This window comes from Papio anubis, chromosome 13, assembly GCF_008728515.1.
Source record: "Papio anubis isolate 15944 chromosome 13, Panubis1.0, whole genome shotgun sequence".
Classification (NCBI taxonomy): domain Eukaryota; kingdom Metazoa; phylum Chordata; class Mammalia; order Primates; family Cercopithecidae; genus Papio; species Papio anubis.
In genome coordinates, this window is record NC_044988.1 from 55,852,311 (window position 1) to 55,878,578 (window position 26,268).

At 43.5% G+C, this 26,268-nt stretch overlaps 1 protein-coding gene and 1 long non-coding RNA gene across 8 annotated transcripts in view; one reads left to right on the top strand and one right to left on the bottom strand.

Annotated features, from left to right (window-relative positions):
* Nucleotides 1–26,268, bottom strand: part of MOB3B (MOB kinase activator 3B) — a 211,298-nt gene that overhangs the window by 34,965 nt on the left and 150,065 nt on the right. The gene's annotated exons all lie outside the window — the stretch shown is intronic.
* Nucleotides 450–10,513, top strand: LOC108582383. Its single transcript, XR_001895784.3, has 3 exons — nt 450–541; nt 797–949; nt 10,427–10,513. It is a non-coding gene; the product is annotated as an uncharacterized LOC108582383 (long non-coding RNA).

The following is a 26,268-nucleotide window of genomic DNA, read 5'->3' on the forward strand; positions in this document are numbered from 1 at the left end:
AAAACAACAACAGAATTACCCTTGTCAAGGAAAGGTAGAAATGACCACTAGCCTTTCAGCAAAATTGTAGAGCTGTGCACAGTGCGTGCCCCAAGTCCTCAGGAAGCCTGGAATTTTGCTGTCCTTTCCTCCACAGAAACCTAGTGGCAGCTGTCTGGTGAGACACTGTAATGGGATCACTTGGGACCCCGGCACAGGAAGAGAAGGAACATGTCTGGCAGGCGGCAGTGACAAGATCTGCCTCCCTTGGGTCCCAGCACTGATACTGGTTTTTCTTTGAAACAAAGTGGCAACATATCAAATGAACCCAGGGAGAAGCTCTGGCGCTGCTTGGGAGCTGACTGCCTGGGCAACAGATGCTGGGATTTGGGGTTGAGGGCGAGGTAGAGCTGAGAAGAAGGTGGAGGGTAGCCGCACGCAGAGTTTATGGGCTGCTTTCTCAGTGAAGAGGGGCCTGCAGAACTGCTGCTGCCACGCTGGGGGCGGGTCTGGAGTCTTTCAAGCCTGAGTCCCAGAAGTGCTGGAATTCCCTCTAAGACAGGTATGTTTGCTTCACAAGGGGAGTCCTGTAACCCAGCTGGTGACAATGCCAGGAGGCTGACATATGTTATCTTCACAACATATCTGTGGAATAGGTTTTATTATTCTTATTAATGTTTCATAGATAAATAGCACTGAGGCTCTGCAGCATGAATTCTGTTGCTAAAAAGTGGTAGGGCTGAGATTTAAACCAAGTCAGCCTGACTCTAAAATCCAAAAAATGGGTATTACGGAGTACAACTCTCTCTCTTGCCAGGTTAGAAGAACCACTCGATCGTCAAGCACAGTGAGACATCTAAAGGTTACTCTTCAGTGGCACAGAAACATAAATAAGCAAAAGAAAGAGGATGGGGACAGAAGGCAGAGAAGGGCAGAAAAATGTCCACAGCATCAGAAGCCACAACCAGAGGTGAGAAAAGGTCAGCTAACATACTCTGCTGCCCTCAACGAGAGTATGTTAGCTTTCTCTGCTCAGGCCTTAAGGCCACAGACCTGGGATTAACAGTAGTATTTACTGAGCTCTTACTATGTTTTAGGGACTGTGCCAAGCCCTTTATATGGATTAGCTGACTAGCCCTCAGAACAGGCCTTAAATTATTTCCATCTCACAGATAAAGAAATAGATTTGGGACAATTAAGTAGCTGCCCAAGGTCACCCAGCAGGGAAATAGTAGAGGAGGGATTGGGCCAGTTAGCCTGACTCCAAAGTCCACGAGCACTGCTCTGGGGCTCTGCACACACTTCTAAGCTCTGAGGTCCTTCCTTTCCGGGCAGCTCAAACTCCCTCAGGTATGCTCCCCCTTCTCCTCCCCTGGTTCCAGTCTCATGGAAGCTCACCAGATGCTGGGGGACACAGGGACTTACAGCTGTGCCAGTTTATCTGTGTGGTCCTTATAGCCAGCCCCTCTACCCTCCACACTGACTGCAGATAAGGCAAAGTTTTGGACACACTGCAGATGCTCATGGCAATTGCTGGCCCACTTTAGATTGTCTCCAAGCAGCTCTGTTCTCCCCATCTCTGCCTCTGCTCAGCTCGGAAATCTCGGCTGTGCCTTCCATTCCAAACCTGGTCTCTGACTTGTCTCTGGCCTTGAAGGGGGTTTGCCTCTTGCCTATCCATTTTGGGCTATGGCTTTAGAGTAGTTGGTTTGGAATCTGGAAGACCTAGTTTAAAACCCTAGCCCTACTTCCTACTAGCTACAACTTATGCAGCCTATGTAGCTAGTAAGTAGTAGGGCTAGGATTTTAAACTAGGTCTTTAGTTTAAAATCCAGTCGAGTCTTCATCACTCAACTTTATTATAAAACTAATACACAAATTTACTTTGTAGGGTTTTTATAATAGTATCTGTACTGTGCTTGGCACTCAATGGGAGCTTTGGGAGTAAGTTCGATTTCATTATTTCCCACTTGAACTCCTCGGGTAGGTGGGACTCCAGGCTCAGAATCTCTTGGCTCTGGCTGCTAAGTCAGGCTCCACTCTTCCACCATTCCCTCCCTTGCATGTAATTCATTCTTCAAAAGCAAAAGCTGCGAACGGTTCAAGTCAAGACATGTTCAGCATGCACTGCAGTCACCCCAGGCCAACTCCAGACACTGCAAAGAGGCTGGGAGCCTAGGAAACCCCAATGGGTTCTCTGCTGAATCAGAGACAAAATCCAGCTCACAGGGAGTGGGGCAAAGAACAGGAAAGCTATATGCATTTGAAAAATTCTTATATTTATTGATGGTTCAGGGGCCAATTCTATAGTTTGTATACTATTTTCACCCTTTTCTCTTCTGCCTTACGGATGTCCAGATTTGTGTGTGTGTGTTTTAAATAAACCTTCTCAGAAGGTGGGACTTGGAAGAGGTTGTCCCTTCAGATGGAGAGACCTGGATGTCCGCCCCTTCTGCAGACTCTGGAACTTTCTCATTCTGTGTTACTGGCCTCATGGCAGCAAGATAAAACAAGATGCAGCTTGCTGACCCACTCCCTTTCCTGGCAGGCTCCAGAGAGCCACTTCATGAAAACTGATTGATTTGAGGTGGTTTTCTTTCTTTATGGTGCTGCAAAGAAGTATCCAATCTCCATTAAATAACTAAAAGAAAAGATAACCCCAAATGAAGGCTGATCTGTGTATGTGCAATGTCATTTAATCCCAGTGACACCCTGAGTAGTGGAATTATTATTTCAGTTTTTTGTTGTTGTTGTTTGAGAAGGAGTCTTACACTTTCGCCCAGGCTGGAGTGCAGTGGCGCAATCTCGGCTCACTGCGAGCTCCGCCTCCCAGGTTCACGCCATTCTCCTGCCTCAGCCTCCCGAGTAGCTGGGACCACAGGCACCTGCCACCATGCCTGGCTAATTTTTTGTATTTTTAGTAGAGACGGGGTTTCACCGTGTTAGCCAGGATGGTCTGGATCGCCTGACCTCGTGATCTGCCCGCCTCAGCCTCCCCAATTGCTGGGATTACAGGCGTGAGCCACCATGCCCGGCCCATTTTTTTTTTTTTAACGGAAACTGAGGCTTAGCTCAGTTAAATCATTTGCCCCAGGCCACATGGGTAAAATGAGATAGAGATTTGGCTTCAAAACTCAGGCTTTTTCTTCAGCATCCTATAGGTTCTATGGTGTCAGGGAAGGTGAGGGATAAGAATACCATTTTATTTTAATTTATTCATCTTTTAAGGACAGAGTTTTACTCTACCCTGGCTGGAGTGCAATGTCACAACACAACTCACTGCAGCCTCAGCCTCTTGGGCCCAAGCAATCCTCCTGCCTCAGCCTTCCGAGTAGCTGAGAATACAGGCATGCGCCACCATGCCTGGCTAACTTTTGTAAATGTTTTTGTAGAGACAAGGTCTCACTATATTGCCCAGCCTGGTCTCAAACTCCTGGGCTCAAACAGTCCTCCCACCTCAGCCTCTCAAAGTGCTGGGGATTATAGGCGTAAGCTATCTTGTCCAGTCAAGAATACCATTTTATGACCTGCAATTAGCTTGCTTGTGGAAGGAGCTCAAAAAATACTTGTTTTAAAAGAATCCAGTTCAGCAGTTGGAAGAAAGGCAACTGGATCACCTCAAATGGACACTTGGCTAGCTACAACGGCAGCCTGGACCTGGGGAGCTGTGCATGGCTGGGTCGGAGCAAAGGGCAACCTGTGGTCTACATGGCACAACTGACCCAACATCAGGACCATAACCAATGCCCTCCTTCTGCCTCATGAGCACAGAAGATACGATGGACCCTCCACTTCAATATTCCCCATTATGTGTTTTAAAAGTCACGATTCTCGAGAGATCCTTGGCTAAAAAGAGAGGATTCTGAGGCCAAATATATTGGCAAAAATGCTGTTTTCATAGAGGTTTACCCAAGCATAGTAAAGGATCTGAGAATATCTGTAGGAAAAAGTCCTATTTAAATCTGGATTCCCCTTTGCTCATAATAGCTATTGATTTAAAACACAGAGTCTGTAATCAGAATTCCTAGGCTTCATTTCTAGCTTTACCACTTATTCATAATGTAGCCATATTCAGATGATGTAGTGTCTCCTATCCCCACTTTCCCCATCCTTAAAGAAAAATAGGGATATATTAATGTTATTTGTAGCTTAGGTTGTTGTGCGGATTAATTATATAAACATCTACAAGGGTTAGCTTACTGCCTTGCAGATAGTGAGTATTCTATTGTGAATTGTTAGTTTTAGTATCCCATTGACCAAATGGTCTTTGTAACACACTTGGGGATTAAATTCCTCCTGCCTATTTATTTTCAGGATAGCAGTCTTGGCATTAATACATCAATTCTGAACTTGCAAAGAACTTACAGTGGCAGGTACTGAATAAGCCCTGGAGTATCATCTACCTTGCATTATTTTCTACTAGTTTCTCAAACTTATGTCTTATATTGCTGTAAGTTCTCTGAACAAAGGGACTGTGTTATATACTTTGATTCCACCTTTGAAAGCACCTGGCACAGGCAAGGCAGGAATACTTCATCAATCAAAATTGAATCAGAAAAAAGCAGTGGTCTTATTTAGTCAAGATGTGAATCCATCATCTCCTGTTTGGGGGAGGCAAAAAATAAAATAAAATAAAATAAATAAAACCCACAGCAGAAAGGATAGCTTTTTGCCAGACTCTTGATATATATAGTCCTGGCATGGAAGGCTGCATGTTGCTTTTGGGGAGAAGAGAAAACTCTGCAATGAGGAACACTGTGATCCAGCCTAGGGTGTGGAAAGGAAAAAAATCCGAAACTTTCTTTTTATCATTGAAACCTTCCTTCTTCTCTTTTCAATCTTTTTTTTTTTTCCCCAGGTGGTGAAAGTTAATTTTCAGTCACTGTACTCAATTAGAAAGTTAATGCCAGACAACATTAACCAGCAGTCCTAACTGAAATAGATTGTAAGGGTTTGGAGTTAAATTTTGACTAGTCTTATAATAATTCAGACAAACCATCAGCAATAATCCCAGACTGTTAGATATTTACCTGTATTGATGATATAGAAAACAACCTTTGATCACAAGATCTCTAAGTGATCTGCAATCAATAATTGAGTCTTAGAACATGCCCTTCCCTCTATCCTACCCTGAACTACCGCCTGTGGCTCTTAGATTAAAAACTGGAAAATTTCAGACTCCAATACGTTGGCCCACATTGAGAAAGTGTTCAGATTAGTGCTCCACAGAGAGGGGATGGACATCCAGGTGTTCAAGGATAACCCTGGGCCTGGATGGCCTTGAGTCATGTGGTGTAGCTTAGTTTCTGCAAATGGATCAGTACTGAAATGGAGTTAACGAACCTGAAACAGGGCCAGCTGAGCTCAGGTTTTGGCACGAGCTGAGGCAACATGCCTAAGCAGAGGCCAGCATCCAAACCAATCACTAATATAAGTTTCTAGCAGGAGTCTGCTCACCAGTTAGACTCAAAGCAAGTCTAGAGTTTTCTGGGCAAACAGGCTAAGGAGGAGGCAGGCCAGGGCGCTGGGGTGAGGGTGGAGAGTGAGGAGAGTGCAGGCCTGGAGTCTCTCTTGAAGGCTTGATGAGACAGCCTTGTAGCCTTGTCTCTGTTGCTCATGAAGCCTTGGTACTCAGTCAGGAACCCGCATCTGACAGAGCCCTGCTGAGTTTATGAATGTGTCTAACCACAACTTTCTGATCTCCAAGCCACATTCAGTGTGAGAGCTAAATCGACTATGAAACGTAATAATTTCTCTGGAGCCCCATGCAGATTTGCCTTTCATCTCTGACTTAGTAAATCTCCTTTCTCCCCAAGAAAATTTAATAAAAATTCCAGTAATTTCTGCACTTCAACCCATTTTTCTTTCTTCCTCTTTCCCTCCTGCCCCTCCCTTCCACTAAGCCCTCAAACATCTCATTCAATCCTTCCTTTTCAGGCACCTCTGAAAGAAAATATGTTGCCTAAATGGCTTGTGTTACTTATTTTATCTTGTTATGGAGGCCAAAAAAGGAAAAAGTCCTTTAGAACATGCAGAAATGCTTTGGTTGACAAAGGTCCAGGAGATTGGGGGGTGGGGGTGTGTGTTCTGAGCTGGCTATTAATCATTCCTGTTTTCATAATTTTCCCTTTTCTTCTGAAGAGAAAGGCCAACACCTGGGAATGAGACTCTGATCTGTGATCAGTGCTGGGCTGAACCTGGGTTTTTGTGGTCTGAAGAGTAAGAACCAAAAGGTTGTCTCCGGGGATACTGGAGAACTGCCCCCAAACACCTCAAGTTCTGGAAACAACTGGCAGAAGCCCCCTTTATTGATCACCTGGTTACTGCCTCTTCTTTCTTTAGAGCTTGGCTCAGTGTCTCCCATCATCCCCAGACCCAGCTTCCCTGGCATCTGCTATTCTGCTCCTGAAATTTTCCTGCACAGATCACACATGGTAATTCCACGTGTATCTGTGGGAGTCCCTGCTTCAGGTCTGTTACCTGCTCCAGACTGGCCACTCTGTGAGAGCAGGGATGGTGTCCAGCCTCCTCACAAATGTCTCTTTAGTGATGCCTCCTTTGTGGCTTGGCACCTGGAGCAAGGTGGGTATGGAATAAATACTTGCTGACTGTTGGAATGAGAGTTGAGCTCCTGTGCCATCTGCATACCCTGAAATCAAAGCTCAAAGAGGTGAAGGGACAGACTTTGGTTTTATAGAGCTAGTTTGTGATGAAGAGGGATCTGAATTCAAGTCTGTCTCGGAGCCTATCCTCTTTCCATTCTGCCAGGAAGCTTTGCAGGGTTCTACAGATCCTTTCATCTCACCCAAATACAATTGACACAACAATTGACACTTGTTAGAAGACAAGGTGGAAAAGGGTAGTTTGGCTTTTACTTTCTCAAATGTATGTGTCACTGGGGGTTTAGGACACTGGTGAAGTGCCTGGCTCTGGCCTCAATCCCACTTGCGATTCCAGCTGTGGGACTTCTGTGCTGCTTGCCCTTAAGCAACTTTGCTAACTTTCAAAAGCCTCTGTTTCCTTGTCTGAGGAATGGTGACAATAATACCTAGCTCTTCATGAGACCGTGAGGACTGAATGAGAAGCACAACGCCAGCAGGCACACAGAAGGCATCTGGAAATGGCAGCCGATGTCACCCATGCTAGGAAGACAGCTCTTTTGAATCAACGCCAAGACAGGCGTGGCAGGAGAGCAAATGAAACAGGACAGGTGAAGCTGCCTCTTCTCCAAAGGGTAAACTTTTCTTGGAAAGTATACCTGGAAGACCTGTGATACATGGGAATAGCATGTGAACTGTCCAAGGAGCTTCCAAAGGACACATGATGAAACCTGATGTCCTGGCCAATCCTTTGGGACCCCTGATGGCATGTCAACAACACCCAGAAGTGCCCATGTTTCTCCTTGAAACTGTTATTTATGTCTGAGGGCTTTTGTGCCATCCCTTCTGTCTTCAGAGTCCAGTAATAAGAGGGATGTGAAAATCCCTCTACAAGTCGTAAAAACAACTCATTCTCAATAGTTCACGAATAAAAACAACATCCCACACACGTGGAAAAAGAAAACATACCTCCTCTGGCAGCATGACTGAGAACACACCATTCCAAAATACTCGCAAAACAAGATGCAATCGGATCACAAGGCAAAAACAAAACGAAACAAAACAAAACAAAACTCATGAACACCACAGATGTTTCTTAATAATATATATCCTCCTCCTCTTAGCTTATTCTCTTGCCCCTTCATCCCCATCCATTCTCCTGCCACCTGCTATATATATACACACACACACACATATATACACACATATATATATACACACACACATACACGCACACACATACATATACAGAGAGAGAGGAAGAGAGAGAGAAGCTTCATGTTCTTGCTGATGCTGATGAAAATTCAGCTGCGAGGATTGATTCCTCTTAGCAGATGTTTTGTGTTATCTCAGTACGTTCCTCAAGAAAGTGTCTGTTCGTCATGCCAAGGAAAACAATCCTGTGTAGCAGGACTTTGTTCCTCTGCCTAAAAAAAGAGAAAAAAAAGTCCCCAAACAAGCTGACAGCTGCAAATGCTTAGAAATAAACTGGCTACTACTCTGTTTTCCAACTCCCTCCCTCTGCCCCTCCCCAGCCCTTTTGTGCTATCCTCCAGTCTGTTATCATGGTGGTTGGGCCAAAAGAAAGACAAACAGTGGTATGTGATTATATGTTCTCAAGAGAGTCTTAATTCTTTCAGACATGCCATGTGCTGGGCATAGGAAGTGCTGTTTCAGCCACCCCAAGGAGCAACCATGAGTCCAGTGTGCCTGCTCGTCACACCTCCTCCTACCCCCCAGCGCCACTTCTGAGTTGCTCATCAGCATTCCCAGCTCCCAGATGGCTGCCTTTGTCCGCTGCTTTCACAGCATGGATATGAAAGGAACAGTAGATTAAGAAAGACTCAAGACAACCCGTGAAAGATATTCACCATGGATTGACAATAAAAGCCATTAGAAACAAACTCTAGACCGTGCAAATCTGACCAGTTTGCTGAAAATCAAACGGGCCAAATGAGACAGAACCCAGAACAGGATGTTAATGAACTTCATTGGTTCTTGAAAGTTAGGCTGAGTTTGATCAGGAATATAGGTCTAGGACTGCCACACCTTCTAGCTTTTTGATGAGCCCCAACCAGAATTTGAAGGCCAGGTTCTTTGTCATGGATATAATATTGTGAGTATCCTCACAAATAAAACTATTCTTTATTCCCCAGTAGAATCTTTCTTCCCTTACATGGAGGACAATTAACACCAAGTCTTGTCTTGAACGGTTGCTGATCTCTAAACTTCTCTCCAGCCCCACTGCCTCCTTCCGAGCCCACCTCCTGCCTGGTTTATGCAGCTCCCTTGGAACTGAGCTTCCTTTCTTTACTCCTGCATTTCTCCAATCTCCACGTGGCAGGTGAAGGACCTTCCTAATATGCAAATGTAGCCAGGAAGTCTGTTTTTCTGCACAAAACTCTAAAGCAGCCTCCTACAGATTCCAAGGTGAAATCCAAGCTATTTAACATGCAGGCAAGACCCTTTATGATTTCACACGTGGTCCACCATCATTTCTGGATTCTCCTAACTTGCGTGTAATACTCCAGCCATCTGAAGCTACCATCCTCTTGCTCACTTGTTTCTGTGCGTTGCTGCATGCTGGAGGTTTGGTAGCTGGAAACCTCTTCCTCAGCTTCTCCATTTTGCCTGACTAACTCCTGTTTGTTATTCAAACCTCAACTAATTTATCACTTCCTCTAGAATGTCCTCCCTTCCAACCTCACCCTCAGTCTAGTTAGGCATATCATAACACCTGCTACTTCTTCCATGACAATACTACCACATCATCTTTTAATTGTCCTTTTTTTTTTTTTTTTGTCTCCCAGGAGACTGAAAATTGTGTAATGTCAGGGACCTTTCTTGTTCATAGTCATAGCCCTGGCATCGAATGCGTAGCAGAACACAGTGGTTCTCCATATGTAATTACTGAATGCAATGGATTGAATGCTAATGCCCCCCTCAAATGTATGTGTTGAAATCCTAATCCCCAAGCTGATGGTACTAGGAGGTGGGGCCTTTGGGAAGTGATTAGTTCATGAAGGCAGACACCCCATAAATGGGATTAGTGCCTTTAAAAAGGAGGGTCCTGGCCGGGCGCAGTGGCTCAGGCCTGTAATCTCAGCACTTTGGGAGGCTGAGGTGGGCGGATCATCTGAGGTCGGGAGTTCAAGGCCAGCCTGACCAACATGGAGAAACCCCGTCTGACCTAAAAATACAAAATTAGCTGGACATGGTGGTGCATGTCTGTAATCCCAGCTACTAGGGAGGCTGAGGCAGGAGAATCATTTGAACCCAGGAGGTGGAGGTTGCAGTGAGCCAAGATTGTACCATTGCACTCCAGCCTGGGCAACAAGAGTGAAACTCCATCTCAAAAAAAAAAAAAAAAAAAAAAGAGGGTCCTTTTTCTTTTCTCCATGTGAGGTTACAGCAAAAACTGCCATCTATGAACCAGGAAGCAAGGCCTCACCAGACACTGAATCTGTCAATGCCTTGATCTTGGACTTCCCAGCCTCCAGAACTGTGGGAAATAAACATTTGTTGTTTATAAGCCACTCCGTTTGTGGTATTTTTGTTGTAGCAGCCTGAACGGACTAGGCCAGTGAATAAACAAATAACCATAGAGACCTGAGTGGTGTGGGAGTTAGAAACCTGAGTGGTGTGGGAGTGGTGAAGAACTTCCCCTGCTTGGGTTCCCCTTACTTTTTCCAACTCCAACCACTGGCCCTTGAGTCACAATCTGAAAACCACTGCTTGGTAGAAAGATCTCCATGGAATTGCTATAGACCCATGTTTAACCAAGTAATGTCTAAAGCGGTAAGGCTACCATGAACATTAATACACAGTTATCTCTTCACACTTTGCAGATCTCAGAGAGAAATGCATGTATCAGATTTTTACTGATGCTGAGGAAGAAGTATCTCCCTCTTCAAATTGTATTGTATATTTGCATTGATGTGGTCATTTTCATCTAAATAAAGTTGTCAAACAGGTAGTTTTCCAGAGTTACTAAAGTTTACAGTAAGCCAGATTTGGTTGACAAATCATGCTGAGACACATAACGGAAGGAGGTGGGGGCAAGGGAGAAGATAGCAACATCACTGGTCCTCTTTGGACAGTTGGGGGAACCCAGAAAGAACAACTGGAGCCCAACTTGAGGGGGGCTTTGCAGAGCCAAAGCGAACAGTGACCCTTCTGAAATGAACCTGAGATAGGAATAAAACTGTTAGGGGATCTTCTCCAGATAAAAAGAATCTGAGGGAAAGACTGGGAGTGGATGATGAGGACTTTTTCCACCTGACACAGAGGGGTTAAGGCAGCACTGAGCAAGAAATGGTGAGTCACTGCATGTGCATGTAAGATCCAGTGAAGGTAAGTAGAAGGGATAGGGAAGAAACCAGAAATGTGACTCTAAAATCTTATCTCTGGGTCGAAGTCAAACTAAATTCATGAACTAATTCAAGTAAATTATTTACTTGAATATGTCTTAAACAAGACACCACATATTCACATGCCTTCAGGGATTACAAAGGAACATGAATGAGTAAAGTAGGCTGGGTGTAATATGACTGGGAGTGGCGTGGACTGTGCCAGCCTGCAGAGTGTATTATGCAGGAAAGGAAAAAAGCCTCTCAGCCTTAGCTGATTGTTGGCCAGCAGGAATATAGATCTAGGACTTCCAGACCTTCTGTTTTTCTTCAAGAGAATCCAGAAATCTAGATTCTTATATGAAACTTCCCCGTGGTTAAATTTTAGTTAATTCAAGAACGTTAAAAAATTTTCAGACATTTTATTTAGTAACATTATTTAGTCCATTATATAGTTTAGAACATTACATAGTTCACTCAGCCTGGAAGTTGCCTCTATAAGCTGACAGCTTAATTTTAGAAATTCAAATTTAAGGCCGGGCGCGGTGGCTCAAGCCTGTAATCACAGCACTTTGGGAGGCCGAGACGGGCGGATCACGAGGTCAGGAGATCGAGACCATCCTGGCTAACACGGTGAAACCCCGTCTCTACTAAAAAATACAAAAACCTAGCCGGGCGAGGTGGCGGGTGCCTGTAGTCCCAGCTACTCAGGAGGCTGAGGCAGGAGAATGGCGTGAACCTGGGAGGCGGAGCTTGCAGTGAGCTGAGATCCGGCCACTGCACTCCAGCCTGGGCGACAGAGCGAGACTCCATCTCAAAAAAAAAAAAAAAAAAAAAAAAAAGAAACTCAAATTTAAAAATTAAAAAAGAAGGAAAGAAAAACCCTCTCGTAGCACTGAGCACATGCAACATATGGATCTTGGTTTCCAATACCACTTTTTAAATAAAGGAATCAGGGCTCCTTGGAGAAGTGGCTGATTCTAGGACTGAGGCAGGAAATATAAAAGATGGCCTGGGACACCTTAGTGCCAGAAAGAAAGGAAGTGCTAATAAAAACACAATGATGGGGGCATAGAAGCCAACCTGAAAGAGCTCCTGAATGGTCCAAACTGGAACAATCTGAGCAAAAAAATAAATGGAGTAGTTTTGCATTATAACCCAAAGTATAAAATAAATATCTGTGAGTCCACACTGATATAAATAAATGGTTGGATAGTAAATAGGGAAAAGAAAAAAATCTCTTGTGTAGTGAGATTCCAAATATGTAAATACTCCTGTTCAAGGAGATGAAGCTCTTGAGTGTGGGCTATGCTTGGTGAGTTGCTTCCAAAAGAGTACAGTATAGGGGAGGGGTGGCTTTACAGTCAAGAAACCTGGCAAACATGACCTTGACCAAGTGATCAAGGTTAACATCAACAGTGATCAATCGTGTTCATAGAATATGGCTTTGATATGATAAGTCGCTTCACTTCTTTGGTCTCCCTCCCCATAACCCATAAGCCCTACCTAACCATGAAAAAAATCAGACAAACCAACACTGAAGAATGTTCTGCAAAACATCTGACTGGTAGTCCTCAACATTGTCAAGTTCATCAAAACAAGGAAAGTCTGAAGAGCCTAAGGAGACGTGCTGACTAAACGTAATGTGGTATCCTGGATGGAATCCAGGAACAGAAAAAGGGCATTAGGGGAAAACTGAATACTGTGTAGAGTTTAATACCAGTAGTGTTCATGTGTTAGTTCCTCAGCTGTGACAAATGTTTTGTGAGATGTTAACAATATTGGAAACTGGGTGAGGGATATATGGGAACTCTCTGTACTATCTTTACAACTTTTTAATAAACCAACTATTCTAAAGAAAATGTTTATTTATATTAAGAGTTTATTTATGTTTTAAAAACACTCTGTGGGTCAAAAATATTTGATTGGCTCCAGAGGCCATGAGTTTGCACGTTTTGATTTATGCACTGACATTTCTGTGTTTACTGTTATGCTCTGATTAGGACTCGCTACATAATTTGCAGAGCCCCTTGTTTAAAATTTATTAAGCACTTCAAGATGGCAACAGCAGAGTCTTAAACCAAGCATGGGGCCCTTCTGAGTGCAGGTTTCATGCCTGTGAAGCTGGCCCTGTCTCTAACATGCAGTGTGATCTGAACAGGGCTGTGGAGTCAGGAGTCATCCTTGCCAGATAAAACTCCCCTTATACACCCTTTATTTGTTCATTAACCAATTTAATAGTTAAGAATAGCAAATATTTATTTGTTTGCAGATGTGCTAGATACTAGGGATTCAGCAATAAGTAAAAGAGTTAAATTGAATAAGGTCATGTTATACCTAAGCCTCCAGCACTGGAAGTTGACCTGAGGACTCCGCCAGGTGCTGCAGACACCCACAAGGCTCAACCCCTCACCCTCTCTATTTTCCCACTTTCTCCAATCTCAACTGCAACATTACCTACCTACAATGATAATTCTATAGAAAATGGATTTCTTAAGTTCCAAAATTAAATATATAAAAGTTTTATGTGGCTATCATATAATATTTGCCATTAGAAGTCCCAATTTCATTGGTTCCCAAGAGAAACTTTTATTTCCTGAGCATCCAATGGCACCAGACATGTAAATATCCTTATCCCAAAAAACCCAACAAACTCTGCAGTTGTTTTCCCTATTTTGTGGGTGAAAAAATACTGTTAAATTGAATTTGGTCGAAAGCTGCCTCCTCTGCTTTAAGTTTGGACTAAAGGTTTCTCGGTACCTAATGAACCCAACTTGATGAATAAACAGGCTATACCCTACTCTTGCAGCAAGTAGCCTAGTCTTAGCCAATCACAGTAGCTGAACCACAGACAGACAACTATTTAGACCTGGTTCAAATAAGGCAAATGCCCAGCTATAACCAATTCAGCTGTTTCTATACGTCACTTCCATTTTCTGTACTTTGCTTTTTCTGTCGATAAATGTTATCCAACTAAGCAGCAGCCCTGGAGTCCCTTTGAACCTGTTTTGGTTCTGAGGGCTGCCCAATTCATGAATATTTCTTTGCTTGAATAAACTCCATTAATCTAACTTTTTTTTTTTTTTTTTTTTTTTTAAATAATGAAAAACTAAGAGAGGCTGCATCACTTGCTTAAGTGATACAGGTGGTGAACCTGGATTTAAACCTAGATCCCACCCACTCCGAAACATCCACTTCCCAAATAATATACCCTCTACCCCTCAAAAACCAAGGCAATTCCTTAAAAATTATTAACTTAATCATACAGAAAGTACCTCTCAATGGTTAGTCATGGAGTTTAAAAAGTCCTCAACTGAAATAAATTACTGTTAGACTAGTAGCCAATTTTAAGGTCCTTATGAAACACAACTTTTGAGGAGAAGAATCTGCAAGTTCAGGAGACTGGTCTTTTGGAATTTGGTGGTGGTGAGGCAGGAGTGGGAAGAGGAGCAAGAGGACAGAGGTGACTAAAGCAATGGTCTCTCTAGAACTTGATATTCACAAGCAGAGATGAGAAACTGATGGCTACAGGCCAAAGTCAGCCCACAGGACTGTCTTTTTTGGACCACATAATATTTTTTAAATGCTGCCGACATTTAGAAATTGGAAACTGTAACACAAAGATGAATTCTTGCTTCTCTTGGAATAACTCAGAAGACCTGGCACAAGTGGACTGAGATTCCCATATGGCAGCAGCTCAGCAATGTCTGTTCCCCATACATGGAGGATGCTGTATTTACCTGAGGAGCCCCATTCATTCCATTTATTTATATTGCCAGCTGGACCCTTGAGAGGAAATGTTGCCTGTGATTGCAAATTCGATTACAGCAGATGGTGGACCCTTCTGGCTAGGTGGCCTTCCTTGGGACAGGTGTTTGCCATTTTAGGGAGGAGGGGTTCTGTCCACCATGGGGCCACCCCAGAGTGGGGTCCACTGGCCTGCCACCTGCTCCTTTACATTGGGCCATCAGTCCCAGCTGTTGTTCAAGCTCTGGCCAAACCACTTGTTTTGTAAGGCCAGGTGAGGCTTGGTTGCATAGAAGATGTCTTTTGGCCATACTGGAAAATTATTACCCTAGTAACACTGTCTCTGAGTACCTCATACTTTCAGCTTATTTGTTCTCCCAGCCCCAGCAAGCACTGGAGTGGCGTAGTCCCTCTTTTTGGTTCTCTGTTTAACATAAATGTGCAGAAGGCACCATTTACTTGTTTTCTGAATGGAATCCCAGGGAGCATGAACAGACAGTCTTCTGGGGATGATGAAGGCACATGGGCTTTGTGTTTTGCAATACAAGAGTCTTCTCCGTATGTTCTTTCTTTATTAACATGCATAGGTGGTCCTTGAGTTACACATGCTTGACTTTCTTACCTTCTGCATATTTGCACACTACATGGACATTGCTAAATTCCCTTTACTAGGGTGCATTTGATCCATGATACATTAATTACAGTGGATGCTTTGGTGATATCACACAGAAGCACTGGGAAGGAGTGTGTACTCGCTAGAGGAGAGGACAAAAGCCCCACACCCACCCCATGCATCCTGGGGAGCCTCTAGGAACCCCTGCTACCTACACCCATTAGAAGAACCACCTTGCAGAGCAAAAGTCCTTTTGCCCAGCACAATCTCCCCAGGTTCCTATGATGATTCTCACATTTCCAGGACCCAAAGGCATTAGCAACCACTGGGACCTTAATTAACAATTTTAAGATGTTTTCTAATTCTCTGATAAAACTCCTAATCTACAAATGTATGCTCTGTATTTCAGGCAGATATTGTAGAATATATATTTACAAGAGTAGGAGATGGCCTACACAAATTCTTTTGGTCTAATCATAAAAGTAATATTGCTAAAAAATTAGAAAATGTTATCACCCATAATCCCATCAAGAAATAATCACTGGTAATATTTTGTTGTGTTACCTTCCAGTCTTTTTTCTCTGTGTGTGTGTGTATAGTTTTGTTAAAACTACAATTAGAGTCATACTATATATTCAGTTTGTATCTTCCTTTTTGTACTCGACATTATGAGTATTAGATATTCTTTGAACAATGAATCACCATATAATCATCACACAGACTCAACAATTATAAAGACAAAGTAATACTTAGATGACTCTTCTTGTACATATCTTTGATAGCTAGTCCTGACAATTTTCCTTGGCTATATTCTTAGGAGTGGACTAAATCCAATTTACATTATATTTTACATTAATCGTTCATGAACACTTTGCATTAGACTCCATAATAGATGTTTGTTTTCATAGAAAATATTGAAATGAAATGAATGAGCACTATTTATCTTGCAGTGTAGGTACCCCTGGCACACACTGAGTTTCCCAGCAGTATGCATGCCGCTGTTAGAGAAACATGGACACAGGACTCAAGAACCAAAGCTATAAAAAGCAATTAGTAGTCTTCCTATGAGTATAGTAGTGGTTCTCAACCCTGGTTGTGCATTAGAATTATCCAGGGAACATAAAAAAATAGAATGGCAGTGTCTCACACTAAAGCAACTGAATCTGAAATTCCTCAGATAATTCTAATGTACAGCCCTGGTTAAGAAACACTGGCCTACAGAAGTGATTCTTTAAGTGTGGTCTCTGGACCAGCAGCACCAGCAATATCTGGGAGCTTGCTAAAAATGCAAATTCCCAGGCCTCAACCTAGCAGCACTGAATCTAACACTTGGAGACTAGGGTCCAGCAATCTGTGCTTTAAGATGTCCTCCAGAAATCCTGATCCATGATAAATTTTAAGAACCACAGGCCTAGAATATTCTGTTGTGCATATTCCTGGCTCAAGGATCTAGCTTGCTTAACCAAGTGGGGAGTCTGGCTGAAGATTTACAGAATCTGGTATCTGACTTGATGTCAAGTCTCCCATTTATTACTATGCAATCTTGGGCAAATAACTGAGCCTCTCTGAGGCTGTTTCACCATGAAGGACATAAGGATATTAATAGCATCTACCTTGTTGGGCTGTTGTGAAGATTAAATGGAAAATAATGAATAGTATTTTCCAAAAGGTAGAACTTCATAAAATTTGCTTTTATCATTAGCCATCAGATAACTATTACTGTGGTTGGGAGATCAGGAAGGAAGCCTCTGAGGTGGAGGGAGACAACTGATCTGGCGGTCTGAACATCCAAAACAGATGTTTGTTTCCTAACTCTTTTCCAGGCCTAGGCTTGGATTTAGATGACACCTGCTGTGACACGAATACATGAATCTCCCAGGATGACACGATGAGTCATTCTCTCAGGAGCTGTCTTCACACTATGGAAGTGCTGAAAATACACGGCTAGAGAGCCAGGCTTGGTCATCTGGACCTCAAAACTGCCAGGGGTGGGAGGAAACGGAGAAGGAAGGGGACTACCCTTCTAACACCTAGACCAGTGTTCTCAAACGGGAGCCCTGAGAAGCACCTGGAGGGCTCATTGAACACAGACTCCTGGGTTGCACCCCCAGAGTATCAGTGAGTCTGGGGAGGGGGTCTGAGAACTTGTGCTTCAAACAAGTTCCCAGGCGAGGTTTATACAAATCTGACCACACTATCTATGCTAAATTGAAAACACTGGCAAAGTTCATGAAACTGCAAGTCAACTGAGCTGTGACCTATAAAAAGTTTTAAAAACTAGAGAAATGTTATCTAAGACTTTCACATTTCCTCTGTAAAATTCAAATTCCCTTTGACATTCTATTTAGGTTTGCCCAGAGTTACACTGGCCAACTTGACAGACGTGTGGATAGCAACGTTCATTGGAACCCTAGGTCCCCCAGAGGGGGTTGAAGCGCAGAGTGATGGGCAAGCCCAGCCCATCTTGCTTTGCTCTCACAGGTGGTGGGGTGAGAAATCATTCACCGTCACCTCTCCTTCCCCCAAGAAGCCAACACACATCAATCACTTAGACTAAGAGTTTGTATACACCACATCATTTAATTCTTCCTGTAATCTATGAGGTATGAGCTACTTATGTCTCAATTTTTACAGATGAAGGAACTGAAACTAAGAGAGATTAAACAAACTTTCTGAAGATACATAGCTAGTAATAAGGATCTTCAGGTTAGAAATCAGATCTCAAAATCTTTGCATTTCTCTTTCTGACCTACACAATGGGTAGAAGAGTCTTTGCTTCTAGACTGAAAAGACTGTGTGTGACTGAGAATGACCCAGGCATTTTTTGGTGATCAGGACACCCTGAATCTGAGCCAGGGAGGGAATGAGGTCATAAGGATGGATGCTGCACCCGGGCATGGGTAAAAAGGGACACATATTCCTGCTCACCTACCCTCCAGCAGGCTCTGATGTCAACTCTGGACAAAGTGAACAGGAGGGAAAGCTGCCCCTGACCCCATCTAGTTCCCTCAACGATGTGGCCAGAATAATTACATTCACCACTACCCCTGGTCCAAGGGCAAAAGCCAGGGTTTAGTCCCAGAACTATCGGAATCAGGGGTCAGCTTGGCCAAACGACCGTGGAGGCTAGGGCCGGGGATCTGGTGTGCCAGTCTGTGTTCTTCTTCCCCCTGTACCTCACTCTTTGGGTTTCTGGTCCATTCTCCCAGCCCTCGACAGCCCTGATGCCTCCCTGACCCAAAACCACACCTAGGGAATCCTATGTATCTTTGAGTATTATATGTGCATGGGCAGAGCTGGGCATGTGACCAAAGTGATAAAGGAAATGAAGGTCTTATCACACAGGGAGGCTAGGGGAAGACTGGAAGGACAGGGCTCAAGTATTTGAAAGAAGGTCATTTGGAAGAGGAAAGGAAAAAGAAAATTGCAAACCACTTATCCAGGGCCACAAAGCTAACAAGTGCTAGAGTGGAATTCAAGCCCACGTCTTTGGATCTCAAAGCTCAAAGCTTGCTCTCTTTTTTTTTTTTGAGATGGACTCTTGCTTTGTCACCCAGGCTGGAGTGCAGTGGCGCAATCTTGGCTTGCTGCAACCTCCATCTCCTGGGTTCATGCAATTCTCCTGCCTCAGCCTCCCAAGTAGCTGGGATTACAGGCATGTGCCACCATGCCTGGCTAATTTTTGTATTTTTAGTAGAGACAGAGTTTCACCATATTGGTCAGGCTGCTCTTGAACTCCTGACCTCAAGTGATCCACCCACCTCAGCCTCCCAAAGTGCTGGGATTACAGGTGTGAGCCACCACGCCCGGCCAAAGCTTGCTCTCTTTCCACTACTCTGTTCTGCCTCCTCATGGTCAGAAGGAGCCCCTTCCTTTAGGTCAACATGAACACAAATTTATATTGCCTAAGGTGTCCAAAATGGGATGCATTGTCTCAGGTGATAGGGAGCTCCCCAGGCTACAGGTGTTCAAGAAGAAGCCCGGAGACCACTTGGGAGGGTTGTTGGAGCAGGGATTCAGGCAAGGGAAGACGGTTTTCATCTCTGGTTGCACATTACAATCTCCTGCATTGCTTCTCAGCAGAGTGGATTCCCAGACCCCCTTGTGATTTACTGGGTCTTGGGTGCAATTCAGGAATAGGTGACTTTTAAAGCACCCTTGGGGATTCTAATGCACCTTTAGGAATTACTGGGGTTTCCTTCAACTCTGAAATTCTATGACTTGAGTTTCTGGTATAAGAGACAGCTAGGTGTGGGGAGACAGTGCTGGTGACAACAGTGACAACAATATTTAATAATTACTGAGGGTTTACTCTGAACCAGGACCAGCCATTACCTCACTGAGTCCTCACCACAACTACAGGAGGCAGGCACTACCATCATCCCCTGTTCACAGATGAGGAAACGACAGAGGAAGATGAAGTTTCCTGCCTAAGGTTACACCCTAAAGTGTTGGAGAAGCCGGGCTCTGAGGGCTGCAGATGTTTTCTCCTCACCATAGGAGCAGAAGGCACCAAGTGAGACCCGGTCCAAAGCCATTCCATCCAAGGCAGGTTCTGAACAAAAGCCCCCAGTGGTTAATCTCCCAAATAAAAACTACACAGTCCAGGAAGCACTGGGAGAGTGAAACAGACCCTTAGATCTTGAAAAGATTATAAGGACTGAAAGAGTTGCAAAGCTCTTAAGGCATAAAGTCTATTTCTTTGGTCTAAATATATTGTATTTGTTTTTTCAAAATGTAAACTTTTCAATACAGTACAAAGTGTACCTAGGTAAATCTTACTGCTATTCACTCACCAAAAAATAAAACAAAACTTGTTTGTTAAAAGTGCTTCCATTCTGTCATAAAATGTTCAAACAAAGTGTCATTAAGTATATTGACACAATGGTTAAAACATTAACCCCAGTGAAACTCCTGATGTGCCAGTTCAACAGAACCCACCCATGCCTTTCTGGGAAAAGCTGGGTCAACCCCTGTATCTTGCAAGTTGTGTCCAAATCCTCACCCACAACGAGGCCTAGAGGCCACCACTAGCAGTGCAACTTTAGTGCATACCCATTCTCCACCAAATATGTTTTATTTTCTCTCTTGGGACCACTAGCAAAGTTCTGGGGAGGGCCAAGCACAGAAAAAGAGATAGGATTTCTTTTCTTTTTTTTTTTTTAGACAGAATCTCGCTCTGTCACCAGGCTGGAGTGCAGTGGCATGATCTCGGCTCACTGCAAGCTCTGCCTCCCTGGTTCAAGCGATTCTCCGGCCTCAGCTTCCCGAGTAGCTGGGACTACAGGTGCCCGCCACGATGCCCAGCTAATTTTTGTATTTTTAGTAGAGATGGGGTTTCACCATGTTGGCCAGGATGGTCTCGATTTCTTGACCTCATGATCCACCTGCCTCTGCCTCCCAAAGTGCTGGGATCACAGGTGTGAGCCACCACGGTAAGGGCTGAAGCCACTGGGCATTTTCCAGGTTAGATAAATGCCTTATTAAACTAACTCTCTCATTAACGTTGACTCTGGGACAAATTGTGGGAGGAGTGGAGGTGGTCCACCTTCTGACCCCTCCCCACCCCCACCCCCAGCATTGCCAATCATCTTTGTTTGTGCTTTAGTCCAGGGCTCTTAAGCTATTCAAGCTATTTCAGGATCCATCCCCCACGCACCCACCACTCCCTCATAGTTCCTAACCCCTCATAAGAGATTAGTTAAAACTCATAGGAGGGAATTGAGACAGCCTAAATGACATCAACCATTCAAAGAAGATGTCTGGGGCTTTCCACACTGCCTAAGGAAGTTCAATTTAACCTGGGGGTGGGATGAGGCAGAGCCAACTCCACGTTTTCAGATCTAGAAATCATCTGGGGAACACCAGTTCACTACCTCTCACTGGGCTAATGATCTGGGTGAGCTTTGGAGGAGCTTGTTTAACCTCTCTAGGTTTCAGGCTCCTGAGCTGACAAGAGATGCAGCTGAGATCAGTATGTCTCAAACTCTACTGCAGGTACGGAGGTGCTGAATGGTGGGAGGAGCAAGGAATCCTATTTTCCTCTTATCTATCCATAGTGGGTGTTTAAGTTCTAGGTAGAATTACACTTAACAAAATTAAAGTTTGAAAAATCCTGGTCCAGGTAATTTCTAAGGTGCCTTCTGGACCTAACATTCTATGGCTCTGACACTCTATTTCCCACAAAAATAAATGGCTGTTGCCTCTTGGTGTTGCCTCCCCAGTCCCTGCTGATCTGGGGACTGCTAAAGACTTAACACATCTTCCCTAAGGCTGGAGTCCTGTCGCTACAAGTCTGTCTCTGCCAAAAGACTGAGAAGCTGCCTACGTTTTCAGTACTTCTTGGGATCTGTGAGAACCCTGAGTGGCCCTGGAAGTCTGTTAAGTGCCTATGCAAACCAAGCCAGATGTGGACAGTAGAGAACTGGGTGTAATGGCAACACCAGTCATCGCACTATAGGCTGGGCGCTTAGTGGCGCTGTCTGATTTTGTGATGGAATTAAAGATGTTTTCCTTACAGGTATTGCCCTAGAACGTTTTTTTTCTTTTAAGAGACAGGGTCTCACTCTGTTGTTCAAACTGGAGTGCAGTAGCGCCATCATAGCTCATTGTATCCTCAACCTCCTGGGCTTAAGCAATCCTCCTGCCTCAGCCTCTTGAGTAGCCAGAACTACAGGAATGCACCACCACATCCAGCTATTTTTTTATTTTTTGTAGAGATGAGGTCTCGCTATGTTGCCTAGGCTGGTATCAAACTACGGGGCTCAAGCAATCCTCCAGCCTCGGCCTCTCAAAGCGCTAGGATTACAAGTGTGAGCCAAGTCTGGAAAAATTAACATTAAATTGATGAGGGGTGGACATTAACCTGATATGAGTGGGCATTCTCTAGCTTGGGGCCTTGGAGTCAGAAAGCCCTGGGTTCATAATTCCGACATCCCCTCATTCTACTCTGTGTCTTTGAGCACATTATTTCTTCTAAGTCTCAGCTTTTGCATAGTTCAAATGAGCGATGAAATGACATTTGTATGTGTTGACAGCTTGGCATAGTGTCAGGCACTGTGAATGTTATTATTTGTTATTATTGCCACCACTTTGTACTAGGTTAATTCCTGGACTGTTTTTATATGTGACGAGTAATGAAACAAGCAAAAAAGTTAAGGGGCTCAATCAAAGACGCCCAGCTGTGTGGAACAATCACTGCTTCAGATATCAGATTGATTCTCTTTCTACACAGCCTTCTCTGCCTAAAGCCCCAGGTTCCCTTTAACACACTGAGTAGGATCAACTGTTCCTAGTTATTCCTGGTGCCCTGACTCACTCTTTTGCCCAGAAGCTAGAAAGATGTGTGCTGTTTAGAAGATCAGAGCCAATCCTTCTCCAACCCCCTTCACCCCCATGACTGAGGGTGGAAAAATGCACCTAATCAATCCGGGCACGTTGTGAGTACCTTCACCATGATTCAGACAAACAGCTCTGTGGCTCCTACCTAGGTTGAGAAAAGACCAGACCAAGAATTCCGTGGACCTTGCCCTACCAAGACATAATAAAAACCTGATAAATATGAACTTGCAGTAAGATATGCCTCTCTGGCGTGAAATGAGAGGTGAAGGTGAGATTATATCTATATATAGAGATATATATACACACACATATGTATATATAGAGATATATGTGTACATATGTATATACATACGTATGTATAATATACAGATATATGTGTATATATGAATATACATGTGTATGTGTATCCATACACATATCTGTATATATACATGCGTATGTATGTATATATACGTGTGTGTATATCTATATACACACGTATATGCATATACATGTATATACACATGTGTATGTATGTATATATACATATGTGTGCATATATATAGATATATACATATATACAGATATATATCTATATATACATATATAGATATATATACACATGTATATACATATATACACACATAGCTCTCTATATACACACATATGTGTATACATATATACACATATATCTATATATATACACATATACATATATATACATCTCTCTATCTATATATATATCTCCATCCAGGGGCCACTTGCTATGTTATTCACTGCAGAACTGGTGCTTCTTGCAGTTCCCTGAGGGGTATGAAACTGCCAGCGCTTCCCTCTCCCCTACCCAATCCAATTAAATCCCTACTTCAAAGCCCCACAATAATCTCATGAACTTCCAGGACTTAGTGCTATGTGGTCTTTATGTATTAAAGATATGGATGATGAAACGAATAAAACTAATAAGCAAGAAGGTATTGGGGGCAGAAGGTAGAATAAACTGATTAGTAAGATCATAAGAGAGAGTTTAGCAGGGAAAAGAATGTAGGGGGAGAAGAAAATGTCCATCAATAGACACTTACTGTGCGGCAGCCACTGTTTAGACCTGAAGGTGAGGGGGTTAAGAGCGTGGATCTGGGACTCCCAGCCTGCCCATGTTCACACCCTGCTTGCACATGGTCACTTGGACAAGTTATGCAACCTCTCTGTGCCTTGGAGGTAATAACAGAACCTCACCCATAGGGCTGTCATGGCGATGTCAAAAATTAATATATATAGGAGCCCTTGCAACAGAGCCTGGTGCATACAAAGTGCTACAGAAGAATTTGCTATTATTAAAAAAGTTTCTCATTTAATCTCTCCATCTCATTTCTGCCTTTATGAAGTGTCAGGGTTCAGGTTTTATAGTTGGAGAAACTGAGGCAAAAATAACTTATATGAGTAGGAAGTTGAAGTTTGGTAGTTCAAACACAGGTTCAAATGATTCTATACAATAACAGAGATTCGTGAAGTTTACATGAGAGAGGGCCAGATAACCTGTTGAAGGAATTGACAGAATGGACTTGGGGTGGCTCCTGGGTCAAGTCAAGAAGGACAAGTTGGTTTTTTATATGTGGATATGGGTGTAGAAGGATACCTAGTCCTAGAAGCAGATTGTTTTCCCCTTAAATCAGGACAGAGCTGCTCTGTGAACCCAGTAGGTTGGTGCCTTTAAAGAGTGTCTGGGAGATATCTATGTAAATACATTTCCTGTTCAGTTGCTAGCACACTGCATTCTTCATTTATTCTTTATACTGCACTCTACCCAAAACATAGTGGGTACTTATTAAATGGCTGCAATTACCTTACCTATGTTGGTATGAGGTTAAATTTATTGTATTGTCTAGCATTTCCCCCAAGTTTGCTCTGGATATAGCAAGATGTTCCTCAAAAAAATAAAATAAAGGGTATCACAGTTAAATAAAATGTCATTTACCCAAGCCCCTTGCAGGAAATTTCCTGGTATAGATAAGCATTATAAAGGCTCTGAGAAATTCTACAGTAAAGAAACCTGCTTATTTTCAATGTGGGGTTTCCCAAACCTACTTAGCCACAGAATCCTTTTTTATATAATAGAAACTTTGGGGAATACTGAAGTTACCCGACTAAACTTTGACAGCCCTGCAAGGGAGGAATTATTCTTCCCACTTTCCAGGGAAGCTCATCTAGTAGGTCATGGAGCCACGGTTAGACACCCACATCTCTGCCTCTGGAACAAGGACTGGGCCTAAGTTCATACACTTTTTTAAAAAAACTATAAACTTAAGGAAAAACTACTATCATTTTTCATGAATGGTTTAAGTGCACACCTGTCTAAAGCTGAGAAACAGACCAGAAGCTGACCTCTGATGGCATTTGGTATTGGTTCCAGAGATGGGACTGGGGAGATTCCGGTATTTCAGAGCTCAGTAATTCAAACAATCTCAATCCATTCATCTTGGCAACTAGCTGGCACATCCTTTACTGGACTAATGAAAAAAATCTGGCCATTTGACAGCAAAATCATTCTTATTAAAACAATTGTTCTGCTGGAACTTATACTTCCACAAAAGCAGTGAAGGTGAACATGCTTTAGGATTGGTAGGCAGCAATGCTCTTTCCCCAGTGGCTCCCTCCAGTATTTCCCTGGCATGGCTGGGTGTCAGACAGAGCATCTCTGTCCCCTACACCTGCCAAATGCCTCTTTGCACAGTAGCCCAGCTATTCTGCCAGTGAGTAGCATCAGGAACTGAGAAGGGTCCTTCTGGTCCATGGCACCACCTGTGCATTGAGGGAGAAGCTTGGGTGAGGCTGAGACACTAAGACTGGTCCTTGCCCAGCAGCCCCAGCCTCCAGTCCCTCTGCCAGGAACATGGGTCATGTCTCTCACAATACATAGGGTGGCCAGGCAGTCCATGTCAAGATGAAGCAGGATGAGCATTTGGGGACAACTAAGGGATGGAGATAGGCACCTTTTCCTAGAAAGTAGCATCAAGTCAAAGCTGTTTAATTACCGTTGCATGGCCCTGCTACAGGGCAGGAAGTAGGAAGGCAAGGGGATGAGGAGGGGGGCAAAAGGAGGGTCTTTAGAAGTCATTTGCCTGAACATGTTTTCTTGCGGAGTTTCCTCTGTAGGTTTAACATACTCCTGTGAATTCTTATATTAACAGTGATTCTTTTTCATCAAGTCATATCAACCTGATCAAAAATTTATTGAGCACTTCCAAGGGTCAGGCCCTGTACTAGGTAACCATGAGATAGAGTGACAAATAAGATAAAAGGAGGTCAGGACTGACTGGTAGTTTTGAAACTGTATTCTGGAAGTTTTACAAAGATGTGTAAAGGGCCTTGATGAGGTGTCGGGGTGGTGAGGGGTTGAGAGGGTGGGGTCCTCTCCTGCATACCTGCCCTCTGTCTCATTCTCTCTCTCCCCACCAACTTAAACAACTCTGTTCTCTGTGTTTTCTTGCAGGGACAGCTGTTAGGAGACTTAATTTATTAATGTCTATAAAGCCTTCAGGAATTTTTGAAGGTACTTTCTGCAGGGAAGGTCCAGGAACAGGACTCTTATTAAACATGCAAAGAGAGATGCCAATATTGATTGCCCTAATGGATTCTGGCAGAGAAAACACACTTAAAGTTAATT